The sequence below is a fragment of the Eucyclogobius newberryi genome, unplaced genomic scaffold, assembly GCF_026437365.1.
Source record: "Eucyclogobius newberryi isolate DKJ021-1_F unplaced genomic scaffold, fEucNew1.0.hap1 SCAF_14, whole genome shotgun sequence".
Lineage (NCBI taxonomy): Eukaryota > Metazoa > Chordata > Actinopteri > Gobiiformes > Gobiidae > Eucyclogobius > Eucyclogobius newberryi.
The window spans coordinates 26,253,207-26,268,908 of record NW_027315768.1 but is presented as its reverse complement, the minus strand read 5'-3'; positions in this window follow the sequence as shown (position 1 = coordinate 26,268,908).

Sequence of the window (15,702 nt, the reverse complement as noted above, 5' to 3'; positions counted from 1 at the left end):
AACTCTTGTTTATAGGCCACTCTGAAGGCCAAATAGTCCAAATTCTGCGAAAAGTTTGCGGCTCAGCTGCACAGAGACCGTAAATGTTATCCATAAAATTTGAATAACTTTTGATGCCCCACTTGTATAGAGGAGGTACACCGATTTTGAGATCGGTGGGCCAAACGCACTAGGAGGAGTTGGTTAAAGTGTGAAGCGTAAATAAGAACATTTCAAGGATTTGGCGTTTTTCCCATTTGTGACAGTATATTTGCAGCTCCACGGCACAGAGACCGTACCACTTAAAATCAAAATATGGATAAGTTTTGATGCCCCGTTTGTGTAGATGATTTTCCCCAAATATGAGCTTGATCGGGCAATCGCCCTGGGAGGAGTTCGTTAAAGTGTGAAGCGTAAAAATGTGGTCATTTTAGAGATTTCGCTGTTTTCCCATTTCTGACATATATTTGCGGGTCCGCTACACAGAGACCGTAGCACTTAGAATCAAAATATGGATACGTTTTGATGCCCCGCTTGTGTAGATGATATTCTCCAAATATGAACTTGATCGGACAATCGCCCTAGGAGGAGTTCGTTAAAGTGTGAAGCGTAAAAATGTGGTGATTTGAGCGATTCAACGATTTTCCCATAAGGATAACATGGGATGTTTCTGTCATCACTACGACTACGCCGTAAAAATTAAGGCATTTGTCTGATTGGCTTTTTTGATCGAGACGCCAAAATAGAATTTTGGGTAAAGTTTAGAACATTTTGGTCAAACTAATTTTTGACCTTCAATGTTAATTTAAAGGTCACTCTGTAGGGGGCGCTATCGCGCCCATTTAAATTTTGTCATCATAAACTGGTCCAAACTAGAAAGTTGAACAACTGATTCAAATTTGGTCATAATCGGACTGGTTTTGATCAAATGGGAGCAATTTTTAGACCTGCAATATTCCAAAATAAGTTGTCCAACTTTGCGGCTGCGCCGCACACAGACCGTAGAAGGTATCTCCAAAAATTGGATAACTTTAGATGCCCCACTTGTCCAGAGGACGTACGCCGATTTTGAAGTTGGTGGGCAAAACGCCCTAGGAGGAGTTCGTCAAAGTTTGACGTGAACAAAATGGCTAACACAGCGTGTTTTCATTTTCAAAGGAAGATGGCGGCCATAGGGTAAGTCTGGGGGCGTGGCCACAATGATTTTTTTTCTTTGTCCTCACGAGAGGAATGTGTGTCCCGAATTTCGTAGCTTTACGCCAAAGTTGACCTCGGGGCGTCTCCCATAGGCGCAATGTATTTTGACTTTTGTCGGTGGCGCTGTCGCGCCATTTTTTAACGAAAAAAAAAATGGCCCAGAAAAAAATCCAATTTTTCGCCGATTCTGAATTTTGGGCAAAGTTTGGTGAGTTTTTGAGCATGTTCAGGGGGTCAAATTAGAGATCAAAGCGCTGAAGAAGAACAAGAAAAAATATAGCCGCAAGCGGCAATGATCGGCCCTCGCTACGCCGCCGCCACGCCGCAAGAGGAGGGGGCGCTAACGCGCCCCAATTGTCCTTTTATTACGCCTACTGCTGAATCTGTGACGCTGTCACATCTTCTCCCCTTTGTTTTACCATCAAAAAGCAATTTTATTTTGAATTCTTGGCAAAATGTGCGGCTTTGCCGCACAGACACCGTGACTCTTTGAATAAAAATGTGGATACCTTTTGATGGTCCACCACTGAAGATGAGTCTCACCAAATTTCAGGTTAATAGGGCTAACGCCCTGGGAGGAGTTTGTGAAAGTCTAAAGTGTAAACATGTTCTGGCGATTTCCCCATTGGAATTACATGGGAGGTTTTGGTCATCGCTACGGCAACGCCATAACAATTATGACATGGGTCTCACTGACTTTTTTGATGGGGATGCCAAAATTGAGTTGTGTGTCAAATTTCAGATAATTTCGCAAAACTAAACATTCAACCTCCATATAAAATCTGTAGGGGGCGCTGTGGCGCCAAATAAATTTATTTCACTTCAAGTAGGTTTAGGGCAAAGAGTTTAACAACTGATTCTAATTTGACGCAATTCGGACTTTATCTGCGCAAACGGCAGAAATTTTACATATGGGAGATTTCTGAAATTCTAGCTACAGTTTGCGGCTTCGCCGCACAGAGACCGTGACAGGTATCAATGTAATTTGGATAACTTTTGATGTCCCACTCCTCAGTAGCATTTTCACCAAATTTCAGCTTTTTAGGGCCAACGCCCTGGGAGGAGTTTGTAAAAGTACGACGTTTGGAAAAACTCCGAAGTCATGTTTAGCCATTTTTGAAGCAATATGGCCGACATTTGGTTGGGCAGACGGCGTTGCCGTAATAATATTTTTTACTTCTCTTGTCACCATCTACCTCTGCGCCAAATTTCATGATTCTACGATCAGATTTTTTTTGGGTCATTTCCCATCCCTCAATGCATTTTTGGTACATTTGGGGGCGCTGACGCGCCAATTTTTTTTATTTTAGAAAAGGGAAATAGCCAGAATGTAGAGAGGCACGATTTTTAGAGGTGTGCAAATTTTTGTGACTTTTCGTCAATGTTCACTGGGTGAAAAATGGGGGGGTTGGTCCCGAGAAGAAGAAGAAAGAATTAAAGCCGCAAGCGGCATCCAACGGCCCTCGCGGGCCGCCGGCCTTCCGACTCTGCGCTTTTGACTTGATAAAGATGGCACCCTTATTGTGTGTTGAATAAAAAAAGAACTTGACAGACGGCGACACATTGGACATGGCCAATCCAGTGCAAATGAACACAAGTGTCAGTCAAATTTGCTGCGCCGCCGCACAGAGACCGTAGCACTTGGAATAAAAATATGGATAACTTTTGATGCCCCGCTTGTGTAGATGATTTTTCCCAAAGTAAAGCTTGATCGAGCTATTGCCCACGGAGGAGTTTGTTAAAGTGTGAAGCGTAAATGTGAACATTTCAAGGATTTGGCGTTTTTCCCATTTGTGACAGTATATTTGCAGCTCCACGGCACAGAGACCGTACCACTTAAAATCAAAATATGGATAACTTTTGATGCCCCGTTTGTGTAGATGATTTTCCCCAAATATGAGCTTGATCGGGCAATCGGCCTAGGAGGAGTTCGTTAAAGTGTGAAGCGTAAAAATGTGGTGATTTTAGAGATTTCGCTGTTTTCCCATTTCTGACATATATTTGCGGGTCCGCCACACAGAGACCGTAGCACTTAGAATCAAAATATGGGTAAGTTTTGATGCCCCGCTTGTGTAGATGATATTCTCCAAATATGAACTTGATCGGACAATCGCCCTAGGAGGAGTTTGTTAAAGTGTGAAGCGTAAAAATGTGGTGATTTGAGCGATTCTACGATTTTCCCATAAGGATAACATGGGATGTTTCTGTCAACGCTACGGTTACGCCGTACAAAATATGACTTTGGCTCTCATACTTTTATGATCAGGATGGCAAATTAGAATTTTGTTCAAAATATCATGTCATTTGGAAAAACTCTATTGTTTATAGGCCACTCTGAAGGCCAAATAGTCAGAATTCTGGGAAACGTTTGCGGCTCCGTCGCACAAAGACCGTAAAAGTTATCCTTAAAATTTGGATAACTTTAGATACACCACTTGTCTAGAGGACGTACACCGATTTTGAGGTTGGTGGGCAAAACGCACTAGGAGGACTTTGTTAAAGTGTAAAACAAAAAAATGTGGTAATTTGAGAGATTTTGTGGTTTTCCCATAGGGATAACATGGGAGGTTTCTGTCATCGCTACGACTACGGCGTAAAAATTTAGGCATTTTTGTGATTGGCTTTTGTGATCGGGACGGCAAAATAGAATTTTGGGTAAAGTTTAGACAATTTTGGTAAAACTAATTTTTGACCTTCAATGTTAATTTAAAGGTCACTCTGTAGGGGGCGCTATCACTGCCATTTCAATTTTGTCAGCCTAAACTGGTCCAAACTAGAAAGTTTAACAACTGATTCAAATTTGGTCCTAATCGGACTGGTTTTGATCAAATGGGAGCAATTTTTAGACCTGCAATATTCCAAAATAAGTTGGAAGATGGCAGCCATAGGGTAAGTTTGGGGGCGTGGCCACAATGATTTTTTTTGTTTATCCTCACGAGAGGAATGCGTGTCCCGAATTTCGTAGCTTTACGCCAAAGTTGACCTCGGGGCGTCTCCCATAGGCGCAATGTATTTTGACTTTGGTCGGTGGCGCTGTCGCGCCATTTTTTAACGAAAAAAAAAATGGCCCAGAAAAAATAAAATTTTTCGCCGATTCTGAATTTTGGGCAAAGTTTGGTGAGTTTTTGAGCATGTTCAGGGGGTCAAATTAGAGATCAAAGCGCTGAAGAAGAACAAGAAAAATAATAATAATAATAATAATAATAATATTTTTAGCAAAAACAATATAGCCGTTTTTACTATAACAACAAATGATACATCGTTTGAAAGCTCTAAGCCTTCCCGATGCCGCCATGGGGTGGAATCATCATTACGAGCGCTTACGCGCTCGTCACTCCCTATTCCGTCGGGATGCCCCGCCCACTCCCCATAGACTTCCATTGATTTGAGCAGATACAAGCATGGCCCATGCCTGCGGCATGGATTCTCGCGTACGGGACGATGCCAGGAGGGTTTTTGGAGGAATGCAGCGCTTCGCGCTGCTGTTGTCAACAATTAGTGAATGGGCTACGCCCATTCACTAATTGTTGACTATTTCTGTCATAGCAGGAGTAAGTATGCATGATCCATGCCTTCGGCATGGGCTAGTTCACTGTACTTGCCAGGGGCGACGGGGTACCAAACATGCGGGCTGCGCCCGCATGTTTGGTCAGACAGTTGCAACGCTGCCTTCGGCAGCGTTGCGGGAGCAATAGGCCCTCCCCCTGCTGGGGCTCGGGCCTAATAATAATAATAATAATAATATTTTTAGCAAAAACAATATAGCCGTTTTTACTATAACAACAAATGATACATCGTTTGAAAGCTCTAAGCCTTCCCGATGCCGCCATGGGGTGGAATTATCATTACGAGCGCTTACGCGCTCGTCACTCCCTATTCCGTCGGGATGCCCCGCCCACTCCCCATAGACTTCCATTGATTTGAGCAGATACAAGCATGGCCCATGCCTGCGGCATGGATTCTCGCATACGGGACGATGCCAGGAGGGTTTTTGGAGGAATGCAGCGCTTCGCGCTGCTGTTGTCAACAATTAGTGAATGGGCTACGCCCATTCACTAATTGTTGACTATTTCTGTCATAGCAGGAGTAAGTATGCATGATCCATGCCTTCGGCATGGGCTAGTTCACTGTACTTGCCAGGGGCGACGGGGTACCAAACATGCGGGCGCGTTGCGGGAGCAATAGGCCCTCCGCCCTGCTGGGGCTCGGGCCTAAAAATCTTTTAGGTTCCTCCAATAAAGGTTTTTAAAAATATTACAGTAAATTAACTAATATTCAGTCTCATGCACCACTATTACTACTACTATTATTCTCCAGTTTGCAGAGACATTTATTTCATTTTTTAGCTGAGTTAAGCTATGCAAAAAAACCTCCTTAGCACTCAAAGATGCTTCATTATTGGATCAAGTTTTACATCCGTCAGTTAAAATATTGATAGTACTTGTGTTAGTTTATCTTTAGTTGCTCTCTACTGCCCCCTGATGTCTGTTAATATGCGTCTGTGCTGCCGTTAGAGTATAGAATCTTAACTCGAGCTTGGCCATGGCTGTCTTAAAAAAACAAAAAACAATGATGTATTATTAATTTCTTTGTAAAATGTTGCTATTATAGCCTAATTATTATAATTGACCCTCCCCTTGAAAAACAACATTCAGCCATTGCCGAAACACTGCACGTTGCCTGACCAGCCAGTCCTTGTTGACTCAGCAAAAGTCGGCATCGTTTCTCAGTCTGTGTTAATTTTATTCTGTCCTCGTAATCCACCATGTTTGTTTAGACACGAACGGACAATGCGTTTGTCCGATTGGTTAATCCGCCTGTCAATCACTCCCTTTGGAAATCGGAGCGACCGGGTTGGATTCCAGACCAAAACATCTTTGTAAATTATTTTCAAAGCGTGTGGTCTTGGCTGGTCAGGCAACACTGCACAAGCGTTTTGGAAGGGATTGGCAAGTGTAGTGCCTTGTGCAGGCAGGTAACAGGTTTGCGTCTACTTCAGAATTTCAGTTTGCAGACGGAACGCCAAAGCAACAAGCAGCCACGAGCCTCAGGTCGTAGCCGAAAATATGGTATATGCTATACGAGTATTTTTCCTGCTCGAGGCTCGCATAGTGAAGCAGTTCTCAGTCAAAATACATCGAAAATGTGCTTTCATTGATGCATTTTGATGACTTGAGCAACACCATAGGCCTATCATGCTTTGATTAAACAGCCAAAGGATTCACAGTAATAAAACGTTTATTTTCTCTTTCAAAAAGTCTCGGGTCTGACCTAACCAGCCAGAGGAACAGACACAGCAGCTGCAGTCGCTTCTCTCTGCTCGTTGCGCCACCTTTCCTTCTCTCAGTAGCCTACGGAGATTTACTTCCTGCTTCCGAGGAGTGCAGACACTTTCCTGCTTGTTCCAGCTTGCTATAGCTGCTTTCCTCACTTATTTTGCTTTTTAATTGTTTTTTTTTATCCAAACATTTTAATTATGACTTTTTTAAGTAAATTAAGGATTTTAAGAACATTATTACAGTTTTAATAACATATCTGACGAGCCGATGGAAATAGACTCTTGTGAACGTTGTTGGAAATATCACAATACAATTCCAGTCATCCAGTGCTAAGAAAGTCCTCATTTTTTACAAGAAAAACGGCTACTTTCAACCTAAACCGAAGTGACTCTGTGTCATTCCCAAAACTGTCTAAAGAAAACTGTATACATGACGTGGCCAAAAGGCAGCAGACAGAAAGAATCTGTGTCTAACATCTAGGTCACAGAGTCTGTCCTGATAGGAGACTGTGCTTGAAGTCACGTAATGCATGAAAAAAGCCGTGGCTACAGAGCCGCGGCGCGGTCAAATAGCCCAGCAGTTTCAGGAGCCATGGCACGGCCATATAGCCTCATGGCTAACCCTAACCTTAACCCTAACCTTAACCCTAACCCTGACCCTGACCCTGACCCTGACTCTGACCCTGACCCGGCGCGGTCAAATAGCCCAGCAGTTTCAGGAGCCGCGGCACGAGCCTAGCAGTTTGGGCCGCACGCTCTGTAGACACTCCCCATGAAAAAATGAAAACGCATTATTCAATTCAATTTAATTTAATTTTGCAACGCCCACAATCACAACAGTAGTTGCCTCGGAGGGCGACAGTGAAAAACAGATTAAACAATGTTCATAGGGACTTGGCAATGTCCCAGCATTCCGTGTCCTTAGACAAATGTCCCAAGGTCCCCTGTCCTTAGACCCTCCTTCCCGTCTAGAAAAACTACAAAACCTTTCTGTTCCTAACTGGCCTGACCATAAGCGATTTGAAAGAGGAAGACTGTGTCGGCCTCTTTAACATGAACAGGAGCTGATTCCATAACACAGGAGCTTGGTGACTAAACGTTCCACCTCCTACTGTGCTTTTAGAGACTCTGGATCACCAGAAGCCCAGCATTTAGAGAGCCAAGAGCTCTGTTTGGATGATATGGATTATAGCAACTCTGTAGGATCACATGACATGTCACTGAATATTTGCCTCTATTATTTCTTTGAACTTTGAGTTAGATTATTCGGACATTGTCCTTTTCATTATAACATTATTCTGTGGGGCTTTAAGAATAAACTGAAAGGTAATTACGAAATTATCTGACAATGAGGTCACTAATCTCTATTCCATACTTTAGGATAAGATCCTAGGACAAGATTATTTTCCCAGCACCACTGTTTCTGAGATAACGTCACTCCTTCCTAATGTTTTGGCCACATATTGAGGAGTTAAACATGTGGGTGCGGTGGATATACGACGAGAACAGACTGAAGTGGACCTCTTCCAAACATCGACAGGAAGATAAACAAGTTTAGCCGGCTGCTTTAGCTGAGAACTTTGTTATATTCTGGAAACGAGAGGACCTGTTTAAGAGAAATGGCCCCCACCTATGCAGAGGTGGAGTGAGGGTGCTGACAGAGAACCTGCTCCACGCTCTGAGGCATTGGACTGGGCCTGGACAGGGTCCTGAGCAGATAGTTAGAGAAGACAGGAATGAGAGAAGAATTCCTGCTTCATCAGCCAGAGACCGAGCCAATGTTTCAACATCAAAAGCACCACAACCTCAGCCTCCACCAAAGGATTCATCAGCAGCTGCTCCACAACCACCAGCAAAGGATTCAGCTCCAGCTGCTCCACAATCACCTCCACCACCTCCAGCGAAGGACACATCAGCAACAGCATCACAACAATCATCACCGCGGCCAGCACAGGACTCATTCAAATTATCCTCATCAATGGTCTTGGACCCATCTGTGACAGGCCCGACAACATCCCTGTCATCGGCCCTGCCCTCAGAGCAGCCCTGGATCCCCCCTACAACATCTACTCCCACTACAGATTCCTCACTCTCCTTTCCATCCTTCCCAACCACCTTAGCTGTGCTTATGACTGATATGATTTTCCTTGCACTAATAGCCTGCTGTGTGAAGCACTTTGAGTTGCCTTGTGTACGATTGTGCTCTACAAATAAACTTGCCTTTGCTTTACAAGACGATTGGAAACGGTCAACAACCGCATCAACTACAGCGAAATGTAGTTGGACTATGTTAAACAAAAACCTAAAAGCACAATAACATAATAAACATATATTTTATATGTTTATTATAAAATATATGTTTATTACATGCATTGTTGTGTTTATGTTGGCAACGTCGACATGGAGCTAATGACAAGAAAAGCAAAAATTCACATTAAAAAATACGTAATAACACTGTCTGGGTTGATAAATTAAATTAATTGGATCCATATTTTGGTTGAGCACCTTCTTGGGTTTTATATTTGGATTTGAGTCGTTGTAGATTGTTAAGTATCGTTCATAATTTTTGACGCTGGAATGCAGACATTTTGGGAAAAAAATGTCCGTGTTTCGACCTCCGAGGAGGACTGGACCACAGCGATAATGCTGAGGTGTGTAACTTTAGAAGAATGTTTAAATGTTTTGTTTTCACTTCTTTCTCAAAAAGATTTCAATGATATATAAAGTACATTTTATTATTATAATCCAGAAAGTATGTATGCTTTGTTTTGTGACCCTTCATCTCAAAGCAGAACTATACTGAGCAAGGCAAGGCAAGGCAAGTTTATTTGTAGAGCACATTTCATACACAAGGCAATTCAAAGTGCTTCACAGCAGGAAAAATGCATTCAAATCACAAAGAAATTACAGAAACAGAAATACAATAAAATTAACTAAATTAAAAATTATCAATCCAACTGATTTTCTAAACTAATAAAATCACAAACAAAAGAGAAGAGTGCAAAGAAAAAATCCTTTCAGTCATATGCGCAGCTAAACAAAACTGTTTTCAGCTTAGATTTGAACATTGTCAGAGTTGAAGCCTGTCTCACATCTTCAGGAAGACTGTTCCAGATTTTAGCTGCATAAAACTGAAACGCAGATTCCCCATGTTTTGTCCTGACTCTGGGCACCAGCAGGAGGCCGGTCCCTGAGGTCCTCAGAGTCCGAGATGGTTCATATGGCACTAACATATCCAAGATGTACTTTGGTGCTAGGCCATGGAGAGACTTGTACACAAGCAGAGCTGCTTTAAAGTCTATTCTCTGAGCCACAGGAGCCAGTGCAGAGACCTGAGAACAGGACTAATGTGCTCATACTTCCTGGTTCTAGTCAGGACCCGAGCAGCAGCGTTCTGGATGAACTGCAGCTGTTTTACAACTCGTTTGGAGAGGCCAGTGAGCAGGCCGTTACAGTAGTCTAATCTACTTGAGACAAACGCATGGATAAGTCTCTCTAAATCTGGTTTTGACACTATATTTTTGATTTTGGCAATGTTTTTTAGATGGTAAAAAGCTGCTGATGTTATTGATTTGACGTGGCTATTAAAGTTCAAGTCTGAGTCCATTATTACCCCCAGATTTCTAATTTGGTTTGTAGGTTTTAGAGCGAGACTCTGGAGGTGACCGCTAACACTTTCTCTTTGTTTCTGTGGGCCAAAAACGATTATTTCAGTCTTGTCTGAGTTCAGCTGGAGAAAGTTCTTTTGCATCCACAAACTGATCTGTTGGATGCAGTGACAGAGTGAATCTACTGGTCCATAGTCACCTGCCGACAGTGAAACATAGATCTGAGTGTCGTCTGCATAATTGTGATAGGACACATTTTCACTGCGTATCAACTGACCCAACGGCAGCATGTAGAGGTTGAACAGAAGGGGACCCAGGACTGACCCTTGGGGCACTCCACAGGTCAGGGTCATGTGGTCTGAGACACAGCTACCAATTTCAACAAAGTACTTCCTGTCTTCCAGATAGGACCTTAACCAGTTTAGGGCAGTGCCAGTGATGCCCACCCAGTCCTCTAGTCTCTGTAAGAGGATCCCATGATCGACAGTGTCAAAAGCAGCACTCAGATCTAACAGAATTAAGACTGAGGCTTTGCCCGTGTCAGTGTTCAGGCGGATGTCATTTGTCACCTTGACAAGAGCAGTCTCAGTGCTGTGATGAGGTCTAAAACCTGACTGAAAAACATCAAATGAGTTGTTTATTAAGAGGAAATCTGTGAGCTGTTGGTAAACAACCTTTTCAAGGACTTTGCCTAAAAATGGCAGATTAGAGATGGGCCGGTAATGACTCAGTACTGCGGCATCAAGACTGCTCTTCTTTAGGAGAGGCTTTATGACCGCAGTTTTCAAAGACATTGGGAATGTTCCAGATTGAAGCGACATGTTAACTATGTGAGTGAATGGTGCTAACAAACTGTTCAGCACAGACTTTAGAAATCTGGTGGGTAACACATCAAGGCAGCATGTAGATGAACTCAGACTGGTGATGATCTCATGGACAGTTTTGTCAGTTACTGGTGCAAAGTGAGTTAGCTCTAAGTGTCTTGGTGGTTTTAGGGTAATTTTTTGCATTGTGGGATTTATAGCATTTTTAATGCCCTGAACTTTGTCATTAAAGAATAATGCAAACTCATTACACTTGGATGTGGAAATGAGTTCTAACGGCAGCTGAGCTGGAGGGTTTGTTAATCTGTTTACTGTGGCAAACAGGACACGCGAGTTGTTACTGCAGCTTCCAATTATTTCAGAAAAATATCTTTCCCTAGTTCTACATAAGATTAGGTTGTACATGTTCAGCTTTTCTTTGTAAATCTCTTTTTGAACCTGGAGCTTTGACTTGCGCCATTTCCGTTCGGCCCTGCGGCACTCCCTTTTCTGTGCCCTGACCGAATCATCATTTCTCCACGGCGCCTTCTGCTTATTTTTAACCATTTTAGCCTTTATAGGGGCGATGGTGTCCAGAACATTCAAAACACTAGATGTAACAGAGTTCAACAAATCATTTACATTAGAACATGAGACATTTTCAAAGTTTATCATTTCCATAAACAGTGCACCTGTGCCATCACTTATGTGTCTCCTCTGAACAACTGCAGGACCAACCGGAGGTTGGGGAGAAACAGACAGGTCAAAGAAGACACAGAAATGATCAGACAGAGCAACATCGATCACATTAACATTTGAAATATTTACCCCCTTTGTAATTATGAGATCTAGAGTGTGTCCTTTGCTGTGGGTGGGGCCTCTCACATGCTGAGTAAGACTGAAGGTTTCAAGGACAGCATCGAGCTCTTTAGCGTTTCTGTCACAAACATTATCAACATGCACGTTGAAATCACCTGTAATGACCAAACAATCAAAGTCTGTGCATATGACTGAAAGCATCTCAGTAAAATCATCAATAAAACTTTGGCAGTGCTGGGGAGGCTTGTATAAAACAATGAAGAGAATGGATGGAGACCGTTTTAGCTCCATTTTAAAGGATACATACTCAAATGATGAAAACACCCCAAAAGACAACCTGCGGGTAATTATTTAATCTCTAAAGACAGCACAGACTCCACCCCCTTTTTTGTTTTCTCGTGTTTCAGATTCAAACTTAAAGTTGGGTGGAGCAGATTCTATCAGAACTACATTTCCTGTGTTTTTGTCAAGCCATGTTTCAGTTAAAAACATAAAATCAAGATTATAAGAAGAAATAAAATTATTAATTAAGAGAGATTTGTTACATAAGGATCTGACATTTAGCACAGCAAGTTTCAGACTAGTTTCAGTGGGACTGGGCTTTATCTTTTCACAGGGAATATGAATCACATTTCTCAGCTTGGGCCTGACTCGCATTTTGTTTTTCCATCTGTGTGATGATGTGACTACAGAAATAGCACTAGGGGGGGCTCTTTTTACATAGGGCCCCGGGTTGGTTTGATTTTTAATGTGACAATAAGTCCCGGCTACGCTGAGACCCAGTGCATCCTAGCTATGGGAGATACCAGGTAAAAGGCGAGGTTGGATGGGTGGTGGGGCTTTTGTAGCCAAGGAGAGTTTGGGACCAGGTGAGAGGCGAGGGGGGATGGGTGGTGGGGCTTTTGTTGGTGTAGTCGGCATAGTTCTTGCTATATTGGGCGTGAGTGGAGCCATCTTAATGCCTGATTTGATCAGACTTTCAAAATGGCTGTGAAGGCCCATGGGTGAGAGTGGAGATGAGAAGGAGAATGATAAATCTTTAGTGGGAGTAGATGTTGCAGGGGGAACCCAGGGCTGGTGTGAAGGCAGGGGCGATGACAGGGATGTTGTTGGGCTTGTCACAGATGGGTCCAAGGCCTTTGAAGATTGTTCCTTTGCTGGAGGCGGTGGAGGTGAATGTGGAGCAGCTGGAGCTGAATCCTTTGCTGGTGGTGGTGGAGCAGCTGCTGATGAATCCTTTGGTGGAGGCTGAGGTTGTGGTGCTTTTGATGTTGAAACATTGGCTCGGTCTCTGGCTGAGGGAGCAGGAATTCTTCTCTCATTCCTCTCTTCTCTAACTATCTGCTCAGGACCCTGTCCAGGCCCAGTCCAATGCCTCAGAGCGTGGAGCAGGTTCTCTGTCAGCACCCTCACTCCACCTCTGCATAGGTGGGGGCCATTTCTCTTAAACAGGTCCTCTCGTTTCCAGAATAGATAGAAGTTCTCAATGTAGTGTAGTCCTCTCGGGGAGCATTCTTTGGACAGCCATGTGTTCAGCTGAAGAAGCCGGCTAAACTTGTTTATCCTCCTGTCGATGTTTGGAAGAGGTCCACTTATGAAAGTTTTGATTTCCATTTTATCAAGCACGTCGAATAACTTCAAGAAGTCTTTTTTCAAAACTTCAGTCTGTTCCCGCCGCATGTCCACTGCACCCACGTGCACAATCAGCTGTTTAGCTCCTCCATGCTTAGCCATAATATTTGGAAGGAGTGACGTTATCTCAGAAACAGTGAGCGGTATTCATTCAAAACACTGTCCAATTATTCAAATGTCTGCAAAGGAATTCTTTGATAATAAGGTTCCTAGATGAAGGGGAAAGGACACATAAAGACATAAGGTTGTCCCTGCTTATCCTCTGTGTTGTGTAGCTGAATGCCAACTTACAAATAGATTTTGCATGTTGCAATGGCTTTGACGTCATGTGAAGGGCACCACTGCAATTACTCACCAACATATCCATAAGTGGAAGGTCCAATTAACTGTCCCCCCTCATCGAGTCTTTTAGTGCGCCGTGGACCTCCAGAGCCGCCATGAGTCACTTTGACAGGCTTCAAGGAAACCGGTTTATTTAGTATTGCATAGTCATTAAATTCTGAATATATATATATATATATATATATATATATATATATATATATATGTATATATATCGACATAACAAAACAATCATCATTATCATTATTTTTTAATTATCCAGACTATATTTATTTACATGCACAATTATGTTCAATATATCTTTTTAGCATGGTATATACAAATTCTAACGGTCTAATTACTAATACAGTAGTTTGTTTTGATCTAAAAAGCACCATTTTGAATGTATACAAAAAACTGCAACGTTAATTATTAAATACGAGTCAATAAGAGTAAACCTGATCCTTTTGGGACACTAACATTTGACACAAATTCTAGTTATTCAAGTTATTTACGTCTGAAATTATTACTTTTTTTATATTTATTTTTGATTGTGTCCAGGCATTCTAAAGATGCGATACAACTATTTGCAGGTTCTTACTCAACGACATTTTACACAGTTTTCTTTCTTTTTTGTTGCTGAAGGTCATCCACATTTCATTTCTGGACTCTGAACACAAACCATGGCTGAAGTTTCAAACAAATAAAATGCCAGGGACCTTTTTGGATGCCGTTCGCGTTGCCAGATGTGGTCTCCGTGTGTCCCTCGTTCCCTGTTGGTATTTAGTGATGGCGTGGGCTCTGAGCTCCGGTTCCCTGTGTGCGAGTGTAAATAAGCCAGGCCTCCTTCGGGAGTGACTCCATAAAACAGTGTGGTTAGCACAGGGCTGTGGCTGCCAGAGGCTACAGCTAAACCACAGACAGCAAAGTGGCAATATCCTCCATATCTGTGTTTATCTGGCACATAAGACACTGCTGCTATAAAAGGTACTATAAAAACTATATAGGAGAAACATTTGAAGAGCTCTGTAGATGGAGATTGGAGATTTCTCGTTCCTTTTGGCTTGGCACAATAATACGACAATAATAAGCTTTAACATCTTTATTGTGACAAACCATTCTTGGAGCTGTAGCTCTTGGAAAGCAGACGTAATTATTTAATTTTGTTTTTTTCTTTTCTTTTCTCAAGGGTATGTGTTAAATGGAGGCAGAAGCATCTTATCTCACGCAATAGTTAATTCACATTCATTGTCTATTGTAATAAACTCTTGTGGCTTGTGAGATATTCTTGGCTCATAAATTTTAGAACAAATTACCCAGATAGCTTTTTTGGATGAGGCCCAGGAATGTATGTTTTTTTTTTGTTTGTTTTTTTTTATCTTCGTTGTACACATTTTGTGAAAATTTAATTATAAATTAAAAAAAAAGTTGTATTGAAATTACTGTTTATTGACGCTTTCAAGTTTGTCTTGATTGCGTTCTTGAAATATTGCCTTTTTCCTCTACAGAACGTTTTCCCAACTTTTGTGGATTCTCCAAAAGCTTTGTGTTTTGTTCAAAACCAATTCTACATTTGTCTGTAACAGATTATTTCATATTACGATGTCTATTCGTAGTAGTTTATCTGGTCAGGATTGGTCAATGCATCCTGGACGTGAGACACATAAACAAACTCAACAATAAATAGTTCCTAAATTTATGCTTGCAAATTAGGGCTCAAAATGCACTTTTTTTTTTTTTCTTACTCACATGTTGATCATTTGTAAACACAAGATGACAGTATCTACATCACCTCTTGTCTCACTACATCACCACATAAAGCTCCCCCAGGTTTACCTGATCTGACGACGATGAAAGAATGTGAGGACTGCCTGCAGCTGCTGCTCATCTTCTCCCCTCCTCCTCTTTCTCTATCGGACTATTGCTTACTTGAGTACTCATTACATGGGACTGTTATTTATCTCTGTTAAAATCATGTTTTACTAAATCCTTGCAGTGTGTGCGGCGCTGAATTAGAACCACATTTATTATTGAGTTTTTAACTGAAAGCACCGCCACATTACGT